We start from the raw sequence: 22,684 nt of genomic DNA on the forward strand, positions 1-22,684 counted from the left end.
ACCAGACTTGTGCCCTAGTCCCAGCTCCAGCATTAAATGGGTGGGTGCCTTTGAGAAAGTCACTTTACCTCTTGAGCCCATTTCTTAAAAAGAGGAGGTTCGCAGAACACAAGCTCTACATCCCTTTTCTACATCCCTTTGTCATTTTATGCATGGTGTAAACTATGATTCTAATCACACCCATCACAACGAAGACTGGTCACATGCATCTGGAACCAAAATTCAACTCTGATGGCCTAAACAAAGGCTGAGGAGTAGTAGATGAGCCTCTCCCTCCCACTCATAAGAGTGATTGAGTGGAAAGTTACATTCCTCTCTGGTCAGAGATTTACAAAAGAGACTTGTAGATAATGTTTCTTACAATGTTTCTTCCAGCACTGGGCTATCATTAGGGCTTTCTAGAGGTCAAAAGGAGTCCCCCCCCCACCTCTTTTTTTCTTAACAGTACCTCCTAATGCTAGCAGCCTCAAAGACTGTAGCCAAACAGTCATTATAAGTGGTCATCACTTGATTTCTCCAACACTTCTCAGAGGATAGAGTTCAATGGGAGAACCAGCGATTTTATTTTTTTAGATTTTTATTTATTTAGTTGAGAGAGAGAGAGAGCAAGAGAGAGCACATGAACAACGGGGAGGGACAGAAGAGAGGGAGAAGCAGACTCTCCACTGAGTAGGGACTGGATTCCAGCCGATCCCAGGACCCCGAGATCATGACCTCAGCTGAAGGTGGGTGCTTAAGCGACTGAGCCACCCAGGTGCCTGTACCAGTGAATTTCTTGGCAACACAGGCTCTCAGGTTGTAGTCAGCACAACCCCATCAAGTCTCAATGGTCCATATCAATGCCTGAATGTGGCAAATCAGCAGATTATCCAAAAGTCACTTCTCTATGACTGATTTTATGTATCCAGGGACACTCAAATAGAATTTCTACCTGTCTAATGATTCCTGGCTCCGAAACATATTCCAATTAACGTTCTGTCTCACAGTACACAGTAGTGGTCACAGATGATGGTCCAGAAAGCAGTGAGCTGAGTTGCTGGAGAAGCAGCCACGGTCTTCATCTTACCAGGACAAGTCTACTCTATGGTTAATTTACCTGCGGGAGAATAAAAATAAATTATCATCCTAACACACCTGTCTGAGTCATGGATTATTCAAGTTATTCCATAGGAAAAACAACATACGGGTTAGGTGATGTTTTAAAAATCACATGGCAAGGGAAAAGTGGCTTCCACTTCTTGGACCATCCAGGTATGCTTTTAATTCAAATGCAGCTGTGGCTTCCCAGAGGGAAAAGCTTTCCTCTCCTGGGTTGAAAACACTGCTTGCAAAGAAGACAGCTGGGTTGAAAACACTGCTTGCAAAGAAGACAGCTAAGAGCTGTCTCTTAGTCTCTTATGCCTCACAAAAGGGAGAAGGAGCTGGTGACCTCAGAATAGTGACTTTGGGCCAATTGCCCACTCCAGACCAGGCACTGTGCTAAGTGCATTCTGCAAACTATCCACACCGAGTCCTCACACAGCCCCCGGAAGTTAGCTGCATCGTTGCCCCTGTTTTATAGAACAAGAAGGGGCATCTTGGAAAGGTTAAAGACCTGTGCTCAAGTCACAAACCTGGTAAGGGGTTGAAGACTGCTCAGAGCCCATATCTTTCTGACTCCACCAGTGGAAGGAGCCCAGACCCCAGAGCCTCACAGACCTGGTTTTCAGTCCACATTCTTGCATTTTAACTGTGACTTTGGGCACATGGCTTCACTTCTTGGAGTCCTTAATTTCCCATCTGCAAAAAATAAATAAATAAAAGGTGGGCCTGACAAAACCTACTTCACGGTTGTTATAAAGTGACTGACCCAGAATGAGGCTCACCGTAGAACTCAGTAAAGGGGTGTGATGGTATACAGCATGTGGCCGGATGTGACCGACTTGACCCAGCAAGACTTCACCTGCTGTTATGTGACTCTCCAGCACAGGCCCAAGTATAAAAAGTACACCCCACTCCCAGAGGCCAGAGTATCTGTCAGCCTGACAATGACTCTAGACAGGTCACTCCATCGAAATGGCACCTATCAACCTGCATTCCTGCTGCGGTTCTTCCTGTCACATCCACTTAGTAAGTGCTCTGCGTGGTGTCATTCCGGGTTGCATACCACAGTCCCAGGTATGGAGGATGTTGATTTTTTATTCAACTTCTGGAAAACTCCGCTTATTCAGTAGCCAAATCTGCCATACAACTACATCAGGACCTAGTTAATGCATGCTGAACAAATGTGAGATTAATCACAGGAAGGAAGGAAAGACCCGGCACTTTAACAGGTGGATGGTGGAGGAAGAAGGGAGAGAATGATACCAGAACAACTTTGCATGTATGCTCTGGCTCTTTTCCAACCTGCAAAGATAGCCTTTTCTCTCTTTCTCTCTTTCTCTTTCTTTCTTTCCTTCTTTCCTTCCTTCCTTCCTTCCTTCCTTCCTTTTCTTTTCTTTTTAAAGTCTTTTAAAAATCTGTATGTTCTCCTCCTGGCCCATAAACCAGACCCTGGAAGTCTCGGGTAGTGGTTTCCAGCTGGGAGGCTCTGAACAAATCTTGTCTTCTTCCCTGTGCCTCATTTTGTCTCAAGTTTTTAAGACCAGATTGGGCTTTTCCTTCCTTCCAGTGTTTGGATGATGGAGGCTCTGACACTCTTCTTCTTACTGCTCTTTCCCAGACTGAGTTTGGAATAAACTTTCAAGTCCTATAGAATCATGACCTAAATTTGGGTGGGTAAGAAAGAGGGAGATTATACCAGTGAGCTACTGGACTTTTCTCTAATCAGAACCAAGGTCTCCTTTCCCTGGCCCTGGGATCAGAGTTTGTTTTTGTCTATTGGCATGCCAGGGAGGGTTCAAATGACATAGTAGGAACTCCAGTATAACCAGGCCACTCTAAATAAAAATCACCTGTGTCACACTAAATAAAAATCACCCAAACTTCCTCTTCTTAGGACCTCTTGTTACGGAGAATCCCATACCACCCTCTCCCTTTACAAAGAGCCTCCCAAGGGTTTCCAGGAGACTCTATAGGACAACATCATATGTACTCACATTGAGTCTCTTCCTCCTCTTTCTTCTGCATTTCTGGCTTCCCTTAGCACATATCCACTGACTTTGAGGGGACTTTTAGGAGACTTGCCGTTAACCATGTCAGCAACATCCCTCATGAGGATGCTGACAGCTGCACCAGGACTGTTATCTTCCAGCATACCCAGCAACTTCCGGATGTCATGAAATGCAGGAGTAGATTTGCTGAGCCCCCAAACCCACTCTTTGAATTTTGTGTCTCCTCAAGCCTCTTGGAGAAACAGCCCCTCTGCTTCTGGTCTGAACTCTTCCATTGTTCTACAAGGGCACAAAGGCCAGTGTCAGGGTAGCCGGATGACACACCATCCCCTCTCTTGTTCAGTCTTCTACCCACAGAAGAGTAGTACAAACTCCTCTTTTCTTCAGCCATAAACAAAAATATCCATGCAGGTCCGCTCATGCAAAGGAAGCCTTGAAGTAGAAGTGGGGATCTCTCAATGCCCATTACACAGAAAGCCCTAACCTGGACACCCTCTGATGGCAGAAGGGTGTGGGCAGCACAGTCTTTCCCTTTGAGATTCCAAACATTAGTTCATGCCTTGAGAAGGGAATTTTTCACCAACGTGTCTGGGCCATGTTCTTACATATTTAATTAGATAGGTAAATAGCATTCATGGCGCCTACAAAAGGGTGGACCCATTCTCACATCCATCCCAACTTTGTCCTCCTAGTTCAGTGAATTCTGAAATCTCTCTGCCTCCGCTTCCCTTCCATACCCCCACACTGTTGGTTATTAATGCTCTTGGAGAAACAGGCCTGGCAGTTTCTTAGCTATCAACTGTTCGTGGCCTTCCCAGAGGTATTTACATTTCAAGAGGAGACTCTGGAAGTCTACCTCACCTCCAAGTTACAAAAGAATGAATCTCTAATGGTGGAAGGTCAAGCATCAGTGACAGACTGGTGGGAACATGATTTGTGGAAGGTCAACATGCCCTCTATAGAATCATTACACTTATTTCATTCTTCTTCCTGCCAGTGAGTTCTGGCCTGGCCTACAGGCTACAGAGAAAGCATGGAACTAGCTCCTTGGGGGGAGGGGGGGTGGATAAAGCACTGAACTTGAATAGGGAAACTCAAATTCTAGCTCCACTTCTGTCACAAGTTACTGAGGACCCTGGGGTGGAGATGTGTCAAGACAGAGACCTCTGAGTAAAAGGAGGGGGTGACTAAGGCTCATTTCTGCCTTCACAGCCCTTTGTAGTTCTGGTTTTTCTTTCTTCCTCTGTAATGTGAGGAGTTTGGACCAGCTGAATTCATGGGTCACTTTCAATTCTTTCATCCTATTTGGTGAACCCTGTGGCTGGAGTTCAGAGAAGAGATGCTGTCCCCAGGAAAAAATATTAGAAAAGTTTGTGCTCCAAAGTCTCAGGTACATTGGCCTTAAGAATACCCAAACCTACCTATCTTCTTAGATAGGTAAACAAAAATGCAATTTTTGTTTAGGGGGAAAAAAGGGGGGGGGCAGGCTTTAAATGTCACCTTGAGGAGCTCAAATGCTCATGGTCTCCTGGTAGGAATCATATGTTTTAAAATACTTTGTCTGCTTAGTGAAATAAGCCAAGCAGAGAGAGTCAATTATCCTATGGTTTCACTTATTTGTGGAGCATAAGGAATAACACGAAAGACATTGGAAGACAGGAGAAGTGAGTTGGGGAAATCGGAGGGGGAGAAAAACCATGAGAGACTGTGGACTCTGAAAAACAAACTGGAGATTTTGGGAGGGGGGGTTGGGAATGGGGTGAGCCTGGTGGCGGGTATTAAGGAGGGCATGTATTGCATGGAGCACTGGGTGTGGTGCATAAACAATGAATTTTGGAACACTTAAAAAAAATTAAAATTTTTTTTAAATTTGCAAAAAAATAAAATGAAATACTGTGTCTATGGTAGAATTGCAGAAAAGATCTGTCTAGCTGGAAGTTTACAGAGAAACATGTCAGCTAGGGTTACCCAGGTACATGCTATGGCCAGGCTGATGAAATGCATCTGTCAACTGGTACTCCTGGGTATCTCTTTGCAATGCAGCCTAAGCAGCTGCCTGTTCCTCCATCACCTTCCCATCACAGTTCTTACCCTCTGCCCCTGCTGTCAGAGTTTGCTGTAGTCCTGTACTGTTGCATTTAAGTGGCATATAGTGCCTGAAGCATGGATAAAAACATCTGAGGGTCTAACCTGACATGAACATGTAACACATAAAAACTCCCCACAGTAGGTCCAAGAATCAAGAGGTCTTTTTATTCCTAGGCACATATGGCATGAGTTCATGTGCACTCAAAGTTCTTTCGGGGGGCGGGGGGTGGGACGAACTCTCAGGCTGGCCATTTCCCCAGTGAGTCTTCAGAAAAGTGTCTCAACCTTTCTTGCCTGACAACAAGTGACACACAGGAAAGCCATCCCAAGAGATGCTGCAGTAGCTGCTTCTTTGAAGGTTTTTTGCTTTTTGTTTTTGGTTTTTGGTTTTTGGGGTTTTTTTGTTGTTTTTGTTGTTGTTGTTGTTGTTGTTGTTTTAAAGCAGAGAAGAGTGTTATCTGAGGAAAATAACTTTAATTCCATCCTGCCTAGAGCCAGGGGACAGGACATGTGGCTTCCAAGTGTCCCCTACTAAGTTATACAACCTATGATTACAATAAAAGGACTAAAAAATATTAGCCAAGTTCCTATAACTCTTCTGAAGTCAAGTGGTTGAGTGTGGTTGGTTCCCAGCCTCCCTCCAATCTGGAGAGTCGGGAGAATCACCAAAGACCCATGTAGGTGGAGGGAGGGTTAAGACCAGGCCCAACCTCGAATAGGAGAAGCTGACAGAGAAGCACAAACTCTTGAGGAGAACATGAGCCCCACTTGGTTTTTTCAAGCACAATTATACAGAGGACAGAAATTTGAGGGGGGGAAATTACTTTAATAACATATGAATTTTTTAAAATCTTCCAAACCTTCCTCTGTGGAGAAGATCCAGACCCAGACCACTTCCCAGCCAGAATCTGTTGTGTCTTGGCCCAGATTCTGCTGACCTGTGGGGCAGCCCCATATGCCCCTTTCATACCCACCAGGAGGTTTCCCAAAGTAGCTTTTTGTGAATTCACCTGGACTTCTGGTACATACAGCCTCCTACAGTAATTTTTTTCTCTTCTTCCCAGGACTGCCAGGGCCTCTTCCTTACTGGTCTTCCCCCTCAATCCAGGAGAACTGGCAGTGTCCCAAATTGACAGGTCACTGGGCAGAGTTCCCAGAGGCCCAGGCCATGTTCCCTCTGCTCAGCTGGGCATATGCCTGATGTTCTGAGCAATTTAAGACTGCCACTGTAGTGCTTCTAATCAGGAAAAGTCACACAGGTGGGTTTACTGCAATCCAGACCATCAGTACAGGGAGAGAGATAGCTTCCCCAACCTCATCCCCTATGAATACTAATGGGATGGATTTGAGAAGAGAAAGAATGTACATAATGGCAACCTCCAGCCATGCCTCTTTAGGCTCCAGAGATAAAACCAAGGGCTTGGATCAGGATTGAGAGGAGACTGCCAGCATGTCCTGCCCATTCCACTCTTTAATACAGTGAACCAACACAGGTAGCTCAGCTCATACTTTCTGTCTGGGCAGTTGCTTCTATCTGACTAATTGTCCTATGGAGAGGACAGATACATTCACTTTCCCTCAACCAGATGTGAACTAATTGAAACTGCCTTCCTCTATGACAGAAGTATGTGCATTTAGCACAGAGTAGGTCCTTGACTTCCTTCCCACTTCTTTCATTTTTATGACCTCTAGTAATCTTTATAGAGGGAACTAGTGAATGGTAAACTGATCTGCAATGTCCAAAATGACTCTTTTTCATAGATACACTTAAATGATAGTTTTGCTCGGTATACAATTCCAGTACAATATCTTCCCCAGCCAACCCCACAGTTATATGCATACAATTCCACTGCCTTTTTGCATCTAGCATTGCCCATGAGAAGTCTGTTGTGACTCTCATTTTTCCCCCTTCTGGAAGTTTTTTTTTCTTTTTCTTTTTCTTTCCTTTTCTCTCTCTTTTTTAGTAGATTTCCTTTAACTTTATTATTGTGATGTATCCAGCTACAGGTCTTTTTTCATTCATCATCTTTGAATATTGGGACTTTTGTCTTCTACTGATTATTTTATACCTTCTGGTAAATTTTGTGATATTGTTTCTTTTCTATTTTTTTTCTGACATTCTTTGTAGGCAGATACCAAAATATCTCAATTCATGTTCTCCAAATCTCAACTTTTCTTTCCATATTTTCATCTCATGATCCTTTTAGGTGACACAAGAGAGTTCCTCCATTTCATCTTCCAGTTCACTAACTTACTCTTTGGCTATGTCCATGGTACTGTCCATTTGTTGGTTTTTAAATTTTGTTGTGAATATTTTTAGGTTCCAAGGTCTTTGGTTGATTTTTTTTTAATAGACCCATAGCAATACTTATTTCAAAAGCTCCAGAAAATTATTCTGCTTGCACTACTAACATTTCCTTGGGTGTGAACTTTTTTTTTTTCCCCTGCAGTCAGTATCTCTTTTTCACATTATTGGTTTTCCACACATTTTTGTTAAATCCTACACCCATGCTCATCTTTGTATCAGAAAACCTATGTTAACCTGGTCAACAGAGGGAAAGAGTAGGATGTATTGTGGGGCAGGTTTTACTTCAGCCTGTCCAACATAAGTGAGAGAAGGTGGCTGCTGTCAGTATAGTGAGCCAGTAGGGAGTAAAGTAGGGAGTATAGGGGAGAAGATTTCACTTGGAGCCTACTCTGACTTTCTGACTCAAGTGTCCAAGCAATCTCTATTTCTCACTGCCTACCCAAAGGAAGTCAAATGTAGTGTGTTGGGGAATCACCTTCTTGCCTGAGCTTCCTTCTGCTCCATATTTGCCATTTTGAGACCTGAAACAAATTTTTTAGGAATCCTATGGCAGCATTTGGAGCTATAGCTTCCTTCATCAGATCTTGACTATTTTGTCCTTCAAGGATTCCTCAGTTTTGGATCTACCAAAGACATTATTTCTTGTTTTCTAGCACTGGGTATATATTTTTTTAAGTTTTTTAAAATTTTTATTTATTTATTTGACAGAGAGAGAGAGATCACAAGTATACAGAGAGGCAGGCAGAGAGAAGGGAGAAGGGAGCAGGCTCCCCACTGAGCAGAGAAACTGATATGGGACTTGATCCCAAGACCCCAGGATCATGACCTAAGCTAAAGGCAGAGGCTTTAACCCACTGAGCCAGCCACCCAGGTGCCCCAGTTAGTAGGGTCTTAATCAAGACCAAGTGGCATGTTTTTTCTTGCCTTTCCTTATTTTCCAAGGACTGGTGAGTCAAAAAAAAAAAAAAAAAAAAAAGACCTTAATATTTTTCATTCATAACAGATGCCCACATGAGCTAATATTAATACCCATTGGTGGCTCCTGATATTGAGTGTAATTTTGTAATCTTTATGAAGTATTAGGAAACTTTGGATTCTAGAGAAGAGGATGGGCCTTTGACAGCACAAGGAGGAGAGGAACCCAGTTTTCTTCCTCCTCTACCTTTGAAGTACACATAGAATTTCAGTGATACTGTTTCATTTTATGTCCTCTTGGTGAAAGCCAGGGTACACATTTCTGTCCTGCAATTCATGCTCATAATGCAAGAAGCCCTTATGGCTACCAAATGCACCATGGCTTCCCACAGAGTGTGGAAGGGACTTAACCAAATTCTGTAGACTAAATCCCCAACCAGAGTGGCAGGGTAGATGACATGGCATTACAGTTATACCCTTTCTGAACAATGTAGCCACTCCCATACAACTCACTAAAGCCCTGTCATGACCTCAAGGTCTCACTAAGTTTCATTTCCATGAAAACTTTCCTGTGGCCGCCCAGCCCATGGGGAATCTTTACCTTTCTTTCTTTCTTTCTTTCTTTCTTTCTTTCTTTTTTTAAATTTTCTAATTTTTTATTTCTTTTCAATGTAACAGTATTCATTGTTTTTGCACTGCACCCAGTGCTCCATGCAATCCGTGCCTTCTCTAACACCCACCACCTGGTTCCCCTAACATCCCCCCCCCCCCCCCTTCAACACCCTCAGATTATTTTTCAGAGTCCATAGTCTCTCATGGTTCACCTCCCCCTTCCAATTTCCCTCAACTTCACTTATTTGTGGAGCATAACAAATAGCATGGAGGACGAGGGGAGATGGAGAGGAAAAGGGAGTTGAGGGAATCTTTTCTTTAAACTTTCACAGCAATAGACAGTATCACTGACTTTGATACCTCATCTTACATGATTTTGCCCTACTTGGCCAAAAGTTAGATCCGGGGCGCCTGGGTGGCTCAGTGGGTTAAAGCCTCTGCCTTCAGCTCAGGTCATGATCCCAGGGTTTTGGGATCAAGCCCCACGTTGGGCTCTCTGCTCAGTGGGGAGCCTGCTTCCTCCCCTCTCTCTGCCTGCCTCTCTGCCTACTTGTGATCTCTGACTGTCTAGTAAATAAATAAAATCTTAAAAAAAAAAAAATAAAAGACAGGAGACCACACGGTTGCTTTCCCCTTTAAAAAAAAAAAAGTTAGATCCAACAATTGTGATTATGCAGAACACAGCTATAGGAAAGGAAAACACTACTCAGAAAAGGAGAATAGTTATCACAGTGTCCATACAATACCCCAACCACCAAGCCAAAGCTTATTACCCTTAAGTTGAATGTGAAGTTAAGCTTGCTCATCAAACAAAAATAGCTTTCTCATTTCTCCAGTCCATCCTCAATTCTAATGGTTACAGACAATTAGGGTATAGTAGCAGCTAGAACAGGTAGAACTTGACAAGAAATGACTACCATTGGTTTGGAAGAAAGAACCAATAACTAGAAAAGTTTGGGGGATATTCAAGAAAAGGTCAAGTTAGAACCAAACCATTAGAAAGAGATGAAATTGCTTTCTGTGAATTGTTTTAAAAGGCAGAAGAGGTTATCTTTTTAAAGCTCTCCCATCAAAAGTATTCAATAAAACGTTTCAGAACTCAAAAGTTACAAAAAAATCTGCTGCAGGAAAATCCAAGTATATGGTACACCCCATGTCCAAACCAAGTTGAATAAAGAAAAGTCAAACCACTTTCCCCTTCTGTGCTGCAGACGCTTAGCCATTTCCTGGCCATTCCTCTTGATTTCTCAGCTGAAAGCTCCAAGACAGCAGGGTCACAACCTTCTGTTTCATTTCCATCTCAATGTCTGGCTCAGTGCTAAACACATGGAAGGTGCTAATGCATGCTAGTTGAATGAATGAATGAATGTATCTGAAAAACTGATCCCTTCCTCTAACTTTTATTATTAGGCTCACAGTCTTTGTTATTCTGGAGGAAGATTAGGACGTGGGTATTTTAAAATAATTTTTGAACAACTAGGAAGCCTTGTAAATAAGCCACTGCAGCCTCACAGTGCTCATCACCACTCATCTTTTAGTTCCTCTTCACTCCCAGCACTACCATAAGGAAAATTTTTTCTCTTACAATAAAACACATTCTAGGCTCACCCTACAGATATAAATTCCCGAAGGAAAAAAAAGACAATACAGGGTGCTGATTTCCTTAAAAATCCTGCCTGATTTTTCCAAGGCTGGAGCTTTGGGGGCCCAGCTCCCAAGAAGCCCTCCTCTCTCCACCACATGCCAAATGGGCAGACTCAAAGCCTAGTCCTTATTTACCTGCCTGCTAGGATACTCAAGTCCCAGAACTGCAAACAGCTGCAGACGTTTTGTTAGGCAGAAAGTAGAGAAAGAGATTGCAGAGACCCATTTTGGGGGGTTTTTGCAGAGACCCATTTTTGGGGGTTTTTGCAGAGACCCATTCAATCTGCCTCATTTCGTGACCTCTCTGCACAGTATTGAGCAAAATTCCTGCCTTAAGAGATGAGAGAGAAAGAGAGAGAACATATGTTTACTAATGAGGGGCCTTGAACACCTGTGGACTTTCCCTCTAAATGCAGACCCACTCACAGACACTTCCCTGGTTCACTGTTTATAAACCTGCCAATAGCAAAACCTAATTCAAGTAGAGAATCAGATATCTAAAAAAGGGTCTACCCTCAGGAAGACCAGATGGTTTAGTCCTCCATTGCTCCGCCGGCCACATTTCTGTCCCTCCACACAGAGGAGAGTTTATCTTCCTTAGAAGCCTCTGGAAAAGCAGCTTCAACCTCTGTCATTCCCAAGCACCCCGACTCCTAGCAAGAAGTGTCTGCCTAACCTAAACAGTTCTCACATACATTTCAAACTCCCTTTAAGGGGCTGGCCTCCCGGTAGGGCCAGAAAATGTTTGGGCCTCTGCTCTAGAAACTCACAGTATTGGGAGAGAGGATAAAGGAATTTTAATTAAAGTCAGTCTTAAGACCAGTTACTCAAATGAGGTCTTCCCTCCTCAAAAATGCTTAGGCCCTTAGTGGACGAAATACCTGATTCTTAAAGATCTCCTGAGCACCCAGCCCAACCTCATTTCTTAGTAAGTCATCAGAAAGCTAACTTTAAGAGCTCTGACATGGAAAAGGGGTCTAAAAAGAATCTAAGGTGCAAAATTAATCAGTCTTTGGCCCCTCATCCTCCACATACCTCATACACTTACAGGACGTGGAAGAGAGTGAGCCTAACAAACAAGAGTGTCCTGGGGCACTGGGCTGTCCTGGGAGGGAGCTCAGCAGCCGTCTGCACCTTCATCTCCCCAGGACTCAGCATTCTGACACCCTACTGGGTAGGGTGGTCATGGAGGCAAGCTTGTCCTGTCAGTGTGGCTACAGGGAATAATAATGCCCTGGCTTTTGCAGGACAACAGATGGGGTAGGGGGACAGGGGTGTCTACAGATGGCTTGTAGTCTACCTCCACTTCTATTAGAGATCAAAAGTAATGAGTACCCCAGTCATTCCTAACAACTCAGGAGATGTTAGGGTTCTATAGACCTAAGGATTCTGCCATGCTGAGGACTAGCAAGCAAGATCAACTCAGGTCATCAGGCGGGAGAAACCCCCAGGGATCCCTCTCACTAAAAACAGGCAGGTTCACCCATGAAGTGATGGGAAGTGACATTTAGACACTCTCACCTGCCTGAAAACTGATTTTAAAACAAAAGCTAAAGCCAGTTCAGTGGTAAAGGTCAGTCCTTGCTTGACAGTCCCCGGGGCAAATGTCCACAATTCTCCCAGATGACCAGAATAAGAAATCATGCATTTCCTCTAGGACTTTGCTCTTCACCTCCCCCTCTCAAATCTTCCCTGCTCTCAGCCCCCAACGCCACCTTTGTGACCATTGCCACTGCAGTACCTCGGAGCCAGCCCAGGACCCTCCATGACCACCAAGTTTGATTTGAGATTTGCACAAAATAAGATGAAGACCCAGTTACCTCATCATTAGATTTCCCTCCTCTCGGAGGCTAAGTTGTCAGCAATACCTGAGGAGAGCCGCCTGCATGCTAATTCTACCGGCACCATTCTGCCAGGGACCCTGCCCTCAGGGAACTTACAATCTGAAGGACGGATGGCCCCTACTCCCAAGAGGAACAGAAAAATAAACGAGAATGTGCATGTTACTAGCAAATAAATAATGAGAGTAAGTATTTGAATACCACCTGGATAGAGTTTCAAGTTTAAGTTTGTTCATTCAGCAAATGTTTACTAACCGCCCGGTTCTAGGGATATAAAGATAAGTAAGACATGATCCCTACCCAGGAGGGGATGCCTCGCACAGGGAGGAGCATTTGACAAGATAATTTTAAGACAATGAAGGCCTTGACAGGAGTGTGAAATGACTGCTATGGAAACATCCAGGCCCAGCGGTTAGTCTTGGGGTGCTCAGGTGAAACTTCCAGAGGAGAACCCTAACTGATTATGAGGAGTTATTCAAGCAAAGAGAGGAAGGGGCTAGGATAGGCACAGAGCAGCAGACAGTATAAACTGGGAAGAAGGAGAAAAGGAAGTGTGGTGTCTTCTGTTGAGGACAGCAGCTCGGGGGCACTGGATCAGAGGGCATCTGGTGAAAAGCCGACAGGCAAGAGGCAGAGAGGGGCAATGAATAGCAGGTTCCATGTGCTGCATTCCTACAATGAGAAAAGCACTTTGCTAGACAAGTATAAAAACAAAGACACTGTATACATTACTTCATTTTATCCTCACAGCACTGCCTGATGTAGGCATATTACCCTCATTATATATATAAGAATGCGGAGGCTCATAGAGGTTAAGTAACTTACTCAAAGTCACACAGCCAAAGTGCTGCCACAATTTAAACAGGAGTCTATCTGAGTTGTCCCGAGTCTGTCGAAGTCCAAACACTAGTTAGTCATGCTTCTATTACCACATGATGTGAAGGGCCCTGGACACCCCGCTAAGGAGTTTGGACTTTATCCTGAAGGCATCGGGGAAGCCCTGGAAAATTTTAGGCCAGAGGATAGGGCATGAACGGATTTGCATTTTTTAGAAGTTCATTCTGAGAACTGTGTGGAGAATGGACGGGAGGGGTCCACACATCAAGGCAAGAAGTGCAAGCAGGGAGCCTGCTCCTAAATCCCAGTGAGAGACAATGGGGGTCCAGAGTATGGTTGTGGCCGCGGAGATGAAGATGAACTCCACAGTGAGTAAGAAGGTAGAATCGATTGACCTTGGTGATGGACTGGGTCTGGGTAGAAAGGAGAATGAACTGCCAGAAGTTAAGCGGGAGGAACAGAGAAAGCACCCAGTGGGGTTAGTAGGAGCTGGATCTCACATAAAAGTTAATTTGGCCAGTTGAGTGGTTGGAGACGATAGTTATCAAGATAGTGAACAAAGGAGAAAGAGCAGATCTGGGAGGCCTGAGAAGTAGTATCCCCTGGGCTTTAGGATCCAGAGGTCCACAGTGATTTCAGCTGAAATCTGGGTTGCACAGAGTGTTCATGGAAGCTAGGTCTAGGAAACCAGACTGTGAGGGTTGAGAAGTGAATGAGAAAGGGCACCGTGCAGAGAGTACCTTCAAGAACACTGTAAAGAGAAGCAGTGACAGGCCATAGTTTCATGGTAGATGGGGGAGGGAGGCCCTGCTTGACAGAGAGTTTTGTCATTTTTATTGAAAGAGCCAGGAGCACATTTAAATGCAAATGGGAGACCACTGGCAGTGAGGAAAAGGCTGTGTCTCTATGAAAGAAGGAGCATCCATGGAATAAGCTCACTGAGGAACTCAGAAGAGATGGGACTCAATGTTGGGGGCAAGTATTAGCTTTACCCAAAAGTAAGAGCTGCCTGCCATTGTTATGGAAGAGTGGGCCAGAGGGACCAGAGAGTGAGCAAGATCCTTCCACACAATGAACTTTACTTTGACCTTGAAGTACAAGGTGAGCCTGCTGGGATTTGGAAGTGGGAACAGAGGAGTTAGTAGGAAAGAAAGCGAAGTCGGCAGGAGGCAGGGGGTTGGTTGTGACAGCTTTTGTGGGACCCATGCATAAAGCTGGCCAGGTCCAAGGAAGGGCCTCGGGCAAGTGGCAGCACTGAGGACAAAGTGCAGATTGGAAACCCAGTGCTGGCCTAAATGCAGGAGGTGGTGCGACCTTGGGCAGCGGTTCACCACCCCAGCCAGGTGCAAAGCAGGCATCCAGCTAGACTGAGTTGGCTCCTCCCCAGAGGCTAACAGGGGCAGACAGTGAGGTGAAGGAGTGAAGGGGCACTGGGGTGGTTGGCACAATGCATCACAGAGAAGCAAGTGATGGCATGAGGGGACTTCTTGGGGTCTTGGGAGAAAATGGAAAGGCTTAGTCTTTGATACAGTGAGGCCTCGAAGTCACAAGGCTGACAACTGCAAAGACCAGAAGTCGGGATGGAAGAGACCCCAGAATTTCAGCATTAAGAGGTGGAGCACTTCTGGAGAGTGGGGAGGAAGGTGGTGATTTTGACGGAGGAGTGACAAGCATTCGCAATCACAGCAGCCTTGTCTCCACCAGACCATAAGCCTGCAACAGTCACCTGCAGCAAGGTGTCACCACTGGAGCTTCTCCAGGAACCTAGCATCTCTCCCTGCCCAGAACCTCCCTTCCCCACTTCCCATCACAGACTCAGACCAGTAGAGCCTGCCTGGCCACGAGCTGGCCCACACTGGGACTCTAGAGTTGCATCTTGAAAACAGATGGGGGGGGTGGGGAAGACACAAAGGGGAGGTTTCCTGGCCTCCAGTCAGAGGTTGCTCTCCCGGCAGAGCATCCTCCCCCTCCCACGCCAGGACTTCCCACTCTCTGACCTATTTGTCTCTTGGCTCTTAGCTTTTCTCCCCAAACTGACCCACAGACTTGTTCTCTGACTAAGCCTTCATTTACCCCATATAGATTTGGCACAACAGGTGGCATCAGCCAGTAATTGATCCAGATGTTTTCTGGCTGCTTCTAAATCGGATGACTTTTGGAAACAGCCCACGCCTGCCGGATTTGTAGCCTAACCCTGTTGGATCTGGTACTTGAGTACTGAGGAGTACTGAGTACTGAGGCACAGCCTTTCTAACTCCCCGGGAGGTGGAGATGAGACAAGCAGCTGGGGTGTGGGCTTCCCTTCATGATCCCCTCTCCATAGTCACAGGCAAGACGTTCATTTCCCAGTGGAACTGTGCACTCATGTCCACAGGTAGATGTCCTGCTCTTATCCTCCAGGCCCCTCCTGATACTTCCAGCTCTCAACACTTGAGCACCCTGTGTCAGAGCCCACACTAGCAAAGTATGTAGTCCCTTGGACTTCCCAAAGAACTTTGAAGCGAACATTATCCTAACCTTACAGTTGAGGAAAGGGAGGCTCAGAGAAGTTAAGTAACTTGTCCTGTTGTCGCACAGCTTGCAAGTAGCAAAGCCAGAATTCAAAGGTAGGCTTTCGTTCTACCAAAGCCAGGAACCTCGACCTTCTCCTAGCCAGCCTCCCTTGAAGGGCTGATCGCAAATTCGTATTTTCATTCTCATCCATTTATTCATTTATTAAACACTTGAGCACTTGCTAAGTTCCAAATACTACTTCAAGACTAAAAATGTTAAGTTTAGTATAAAAAGGAAAAAGTTCAGAGGAGCTGAGGTGTCAATAGCCAGGGCCACAGGAGGACCATTTCTCATGGCAACCTGCACATCACCTCCTAGAGCCAGAAAAGAGCTCTGCAAACCTTTCCAGTCACCTTTTCTTGTTCTCATTTACAGGACAGAAAAGGAAGAGAGAGTCAGAATGAGGTTGTACCTTCCAAGTCTACCACTCTCTGCAACCTGATGGGGAGATGTGACTTGAAAAACAGTGCTATGGGCATTGCTGTCTCCCACACACACTCTGCAGAGGCCTTTGGAATCTCTTCAAAGCACCCCTCTCCCTCACTGCCAAGTGCTGCATATTTCTTATTGCCAGGATAGAAGTTCAGATAGGCCAAGTCTTAAAAAACCTGTACTCCCCCCGTTGAGCACCCCCACAGTCCCCACTATACCCGTGCGTGCGCGTGCGCACACACACACACACACACTACAACCAACAGTCTCTTTCCACACAGGAGAAAACGCTGTTATCCCAGAAATTGCTTATTGGACCAGGAATAGGCATCTGATTTACGGACACCCCATTTATTGGCCAGTGGCCCAAGGAGGTGGCCTAGGACGAAAGGGCTACTAACATGGGCCACGGCAACAGTGGTCTAATTGAATTCTCTGGAGAAGTTTGAATGTGAGAAGAAAAGGCAGCTGGTCGTGTGACTCGAAGCTTAAAAGACACAGAGAGAAGCCACAAGCAAGCAGAAGCCATGAATAAGCAGAAACCACCTGCTGTCGTACAGAGCAGTGGCATTTGGGATCCACAGAGGCAGAGACAAAGGAGCAGAGAACTAAGCTTCAGGATTGGGGAATTCTACCTTGTGGTAGAGAGGAGGAGATAACTTGGATCTGCTTGAGGTCCAGAATCCTGTTCCAAGCTCCTAGAAGCCAATCTGCCCTCAGTGATTATGGAACCCCAAGGCTCCGGCACCCTCCCAATTTCCAGAAATATCCTTACAATAAATCTCCATTACTTGAAGTCACCTCTGAGAGGGTCTCTGTGCCCCCAAGGAAAGCTGACTAATACTCTCTAAACCTATACAGATTCACGGGAATGGATGGGGGAGGGCGGGGAGCACGGGTGAGTCACCACACAAAGGCTCTCCGCATTTCTGTCACTCCTTCCTGCCCTTCTCATTTCTGCCAAAAAGAACAGCCCAGATCTGGTTCTCTCAGTCTCTAAGAGCACAACCACTGAAACGCTCCCCAAGGACCACCATCATTGCCCTTGCTTTTCCATGAAGAAACCACTCTTCCTTCTGACCCCCCTCATAGTCTGCCAGAACTCAAGACTCCACCAACAGTGGCCCCAGTGGAAAGCCACTACATTAAAGCAGAGTGTCTTCCCTTGAAATGTATCTTTTCCAGTAGTGGGCTTGAACTTAGATCTTTAAAAAAAAAAAAAAAAAAACTCTTAAGTGCTTGTTTTCAAGGGTAGGCCCTGTGTCCCAAGACCTGTGGCAAGTTGGAAGCTTGGGTCCCTTGAAGTAGCCTGAGAATGGACATGGGAATTTAGACCTAAGGAGTTCTTCTGAAGTCGCTAGGTTCATGTTTAGCTGAAGGAGGGCTTCCCTTATCCTCTCCCTCAGTCCCTGAGTCTCCCTCAGAGGGCACTCATGGACATAGCTGGGCACTGGAGGCCATGGTTTGTGATGGTGCCTAATTCCTACAGTCAGAGAGACCATTCTAAAATGGGTGCTCACTTCACACTTGCCCCGTGTCCTCTACCCAGAAAACCAGTAGATAGGTCTATACCAGCAGTAATTGCCCAGATGGAGGTAAGGCTAGCATGTATGTTCTCCCACCTTCCCTCACCCCCCTGCCCCACTGAGAAGAGAAAACAAATGACAGAGAGCTGCTGGAAGGGGACAGCTTTGAGCAGGTCTCCCCCATCAGTGGATCCCAGCCCCAAACACAGCCCTCCATTATGCACTGATCTCTTTCCCTCCCCTGTAGCTGAGTGCTGCCCTTGGCCCTCCAAGTAAGAGGCACATCAAATCTTGTGGAAAAATCACAAAAGTTAGTATAACTGTTGCTGTTGCCACCATGACATCCCAATGCCCAGGAGACTGAGGATCTGAAACACTCTGACACACCTGCTTTCTGGGGTTATTGAGGTGTAAAGGGCTGGTTGCCTTTCCGCAGGTCCAGTGGCATCTCATTCTCTAGCTTCCAGGGGAAATGAGCCATTTCACATGCGTTATCTTCCTAGCTACCTGAAATTTGACACCAGAGACTTTAAGATTCCTTTAAAAGGCTGGCAATTTTGATAGAATTTTTTTTAATATAAATTCCATATGACCCACTCCTTTGCCTTTTTAATGTAAGCATTTTGAAAATAATGTCCCCTTTTCGTGATGACTTGCTTGGGGTCATTTGTGTGAACACCATTTGTTGCCCTGAGATGTGTTCCGTCCAGAGTGCAGGGACCATGTCTTAGTTGTCTTTATATCCCTCCACACCCTGGCCGGCATGCGGTCACGCAGGGGTGTGGGCTGCATGTGTGGGGTTGCAAGGAAGAAGGTTCCAGAGGTTATAGACCGGGAGGCAGGCAGAGCTCGTGGCTCTTGTTGGCCCTGCTTTGGAAGTCAACTTTTCTTTAGTGCCTGAATCCTGCTTTGCTATCAGGTTCTCAGGATGCCAGATCTGAGTACTCTTTGTTTTCTAACATTTTTTATTGAGGCATAGATCACATATAATAAAATTTACCCTTTTAAAGTGGTTCTTCCTAAGTTCACAAAGTTGTGCAAAGTTGTTTAATGCCAAACATTTCTTCACCATCAGAAGGAAATCCCGTACCCATCACTTGTCACTCCTCATTCTCCATTCCAGCCCGGCCCCTGGCAACCACTAGTCTACCCTCTCTCTCTCTCTGGATTTGCCCCTTCTGGAAACTTCCCTAGAAATGGCACCATACACTCTGTGGTCCTTGGTATCTGGCCCCTTCATTTAGCATAATGTCTTCAGGGCCTTTTTGTGTGCCAGACCTTGTTGCTACTCATCTGGCTCCTGCTTCTAAGCATTCCCTTCACCTTCTCCCTTGCGTTTCTAATCTTCTGGGAGCATGATAGCACAACTTGTTAGGATGTGTGCAAAACAAACTAATATACCTTGAGGAAAACTCTAACATCTTGTAAAAATGTGGGGTATTTGGGCATTTTTATTTCAGGCGCCCAGAAGTGTTACCTGCTTGCTTTCCATTTCCCGACTGTTTTCTCAATGGCCAAGGTTTCTGGATTAGTGCCTCCCAGGTGAGAAATGGGTCAAAAGTCATTCACTTCATTTCCATTGTGCTCTCCATTTTTATGAATCCTTTTATACCTCTTTTCTATTTTGAGTCTCCCACTGGTACTGAAGAATTGGCTCATACAAGAAAGAAAAAAGTGGCCCCGACACTTAAGAATAGGCCTGATGTTCATGACTAGAGCTCAGTTTGTTCATAGCTAGCCATGATATTCTGTTGAACGTAATTTCACAGGACACCAACATCAGACACAGTCCCTCTATGGGAAGGAGACAAAAAAACAACGCTACTTCGTAATCTTGTCGAAGCCCTGAAAAAAAATCAGGTTACTGTGCAAATCACAGAACTATCAAACACCTCCCCATCCTGGATAATACAAGTGACTGCTGCTTCTAAACCACGACTGGAGGCTTGCTCAACCTTCTCACCTTTAGATAAGATTTTTCAAGATACACAATCACAGCATTACACTTGCTTACTGATAGAGTCAACTCAGAGAGAAGAGCCCCATCACCTTCCTAAACACTCCTGGAAAATCACCAAACACAAGTCAAAATTCATTATGTTCTAACATTCCCTTTACTGGTGCACATTCTTCCTTCTTGCAACAAGGCAATGAACCCACAGGTATGTTCTTGATGGTGGTATTTAACTGGAGATTATTGGCAGAAATCAAAGTTCTGCTGAGAGTTGGCAGAAACACTCCCTTCCTTGAACCAAGAGATTCCCATCCCCATTATGGTATGCACACATCTGAAGCCTCTTAACTCTGTGCCTGTTTGGGGAACTACGTGGCTCCTGGCTAGGAGGTAAGCTCAGAATGAGTTGAATTCCCATGTTTCTTTGAGGCCCCTCTGCTTTCAGCTTATTCTATTTTCCCAGAAATTTGATGTTGTGAAACTTCTCAGTTACCTGGTCAGTTCTGAACTATTCTTCAGTGAAATTCTTGAGTAGCCTTCTAACAGCTGCTCATATGTCTGTCTAATGTCCTAAGTATTGTTAGTTTTTAGGTGGAGAAATCAACAGGAAGAGCACAGACACAGGCCTAAGAAGTCCAACCTTAAGCTGGTCTCCGTAGCAAAGGAATTCAGGAGATCTCTTCAGATCAGAATTCTTTGGGTCAGATTTTACAACACATCACCATTTCAAAAAGGCTTCTTTCCCGATTTGGTCTTAGTGTTGTCCCAGAAAACTGCTTCTGCCAATGCCTCATCTGCCTGGAATCTAGAGGATTTTCAGCTGGCCCCTGATTGGTGACCATCAGCCTTTGGCCTTTGACCAAGCTCCAGACAGAAAGTCTCCTTACAGTCTATTCTGGCTCTCTTTGGGTCTTCTTTATGTAAGATGGCATTCTCCTGGGCCAGAAGCCTGCTGCTTTCCTCTTTTCTAATGTGTGAAGGCATCTCCTTATTTCTCTAATACAGTAGGACACACGCTTTGGAACTGCAATGGCCACTTGAGGGAGTTTTGACATAAACAAGATGGTACAGATACAGTACAAAAGTGAAGAAACCCTTAGGAAGAGCTTGTCATGCCCCCAAAGACAGATTTTGTTTAATGTAAGAGATGCAGCCTTCCTCCTTTGTTGCCATACCTCAAGGATTATTAAGTGCTGGCTTTTTATTGTCAGCTTAATGAAATGTCAAGGGCCCAAGCTATTGTCTCAAGCAGTATGATGTACTCTCAAATGTATATGTCAAAATCTGTTTTTTTACAGCCAGCCTTTTTACCTCTCTTTGCAGAAGGAATCTAACTACCTTTTGTGGTGATAACTTCACATATTGGAAGCCAGCTCCCTCTGATTTTGTTTATTTCTAACCCTCTATTTTTCCCTCCCTTTGGAAAGGGTAGAGATAGCTGACCAAAAGCATCATTCCTTCATGTGTGTGTTCTACCACTATCTAGAGTCCAGATAATCAGTCAAAAATGTCAGCAAAGGAAGTTATTCAATTCAATTGTGTTCCTTTTTTGTGGACACTGAAAAGCATATTTAGATCATATTCTCTCTCTCTCTCTCTCCCCCTCTCTCTTTTTACCACATTTGTGAGATAATAAGGTTTTAGCTCCAAGATAAAGAGCCCTGGGCTTGATTCAGAGTCCTTAAAAAATTTACCATGCACAAATATTTCAGCATAATATTTTGCATTGAACAAGGTCATGGTTCAAACTTTCCAAGTTTTCCACATTGGTATTATGATGTAAGTAAGTTCCACTGTTTCCATAACTCATTTAAAAATAAAAATTGTAGGTACATACATATAAAATTACATGGCAACTAAATGTACTCATGATAATGACCTGTTTGGGAGACATGCAAAGGGCAGTGAGATTCTGGTTCATGTGCAGGTCATCCACTGCTTACTACTGTATTTTGACCCCTCTTTCTCAGTATGAGTCCCCTTACAAAACTCCTGCTGTTTTTGAGATGCTGTGGTCTTCTGCCACTTGAGAAAAAAATGAAGCTCTTGCATTGTTCTCCAACCTTGGCTACTGCTCTGAATTTAACTGATTTTTTATAAATTTAATTAGCTCTCCTTTAAACACTTAAGGTAGATCTCCTTCTACATGTCCTTTCTGGTTCTTCAGTCTCCCTGCATAATTAACTCCAGACTTGAGTCTATAAAAACTGAACCTTACCTCACTTCAACAAGATGCTTCTGCTGGGGTTATAGCAACCCTACCAGCAAAACCTAGCCCATCGGGAATGAGAACTAATATCGGAGCTCTTCTCTCTACAAGAGCCAATCTCTGCAGGAACTACTTGACTCCACTCAAGAGATCTGCCCACCTTGAGGGGCAAAAACTCGGCTCACTGCTACTATGCTAAATGATACTTTATTCTCCCAATGCAGTCTGTGTCCCAATAGGGGATTACTTCTCATGTGGACTTTGGGCTTACACCCATCTGCCAACGCACTAATTTATTAACCTATGTATTCAGGATTGCTTTTAAAGACTTTCAGGTGCTTCAAATTACCATCCTTCCACTGGATCGAGTTTCCCTGAAAACTAAACTCAGAAACCTCCAAAACACGCAAGCGCAGAGTACATGATGAACTACAGTTCCCCCAGTAGGGATTCATACAAAAAGCCCAAGCTTTTCTCTGACCCTAACAGACACTGTAAATGACAGCAGCTCATTTTAAACTTCATTAGCTGGAGTTGGATCATTGCAGGGATAATCACATGGCCCTGAAGTTCATCTCAGAGAAATTTATGTTACAGCCTTGCTATCCCTGTGTCGATAGTATAGGACAAGCAGGGCAGCATGTGATTAAGTAAAATTTAAAAAAAAAAAAAA

At 44.7% G+C, this 22,684-nt stretch overlaps 1 long non-coding RNA gene across 1 annotated transcript in view; it reads right to left on the bottom strand.

Annotated features, from left to right (window-relative positions):
• Nucleotides 1-1,016: 1,016 nt before the first annotated feature.
• LOC132019957 (uncharacterized) overlaps nt 1,017-22,684 on the bottom strand; it is a 68,520-nt gene continuing 46,852 nt past the window's right edge. The window contains exons 2-3 of the long non-coding RNA XR_009404876.1: nt 1,614-1,779; nt 1,017-1,096 (exon numbers count right to left, since the gene is read on the bottom strand). This is a non-coding gene — a long non-coding RNA (uncharacterized LOC132019957). The remainder of the gene's footprint in view (nt 1,097-1,613; nt 1,780-22,684) is intronic.

The sequence above is a fragment of the Mustela nigripes genome, chromosome 6 (assembly GCF_022355385.1).
Source record: "Mustela nigripes isolate SB6536 chromosome 6, MUSNIG.SB6536, whole genome shotgun sequence".
Classification (NCBI taxonomy): domain Eukaryota; kingdom Metazoa; phylum Chordata; class Mammalia; order Carnivora; family Mustelidae; genus Mustela; species Mustela nigripes.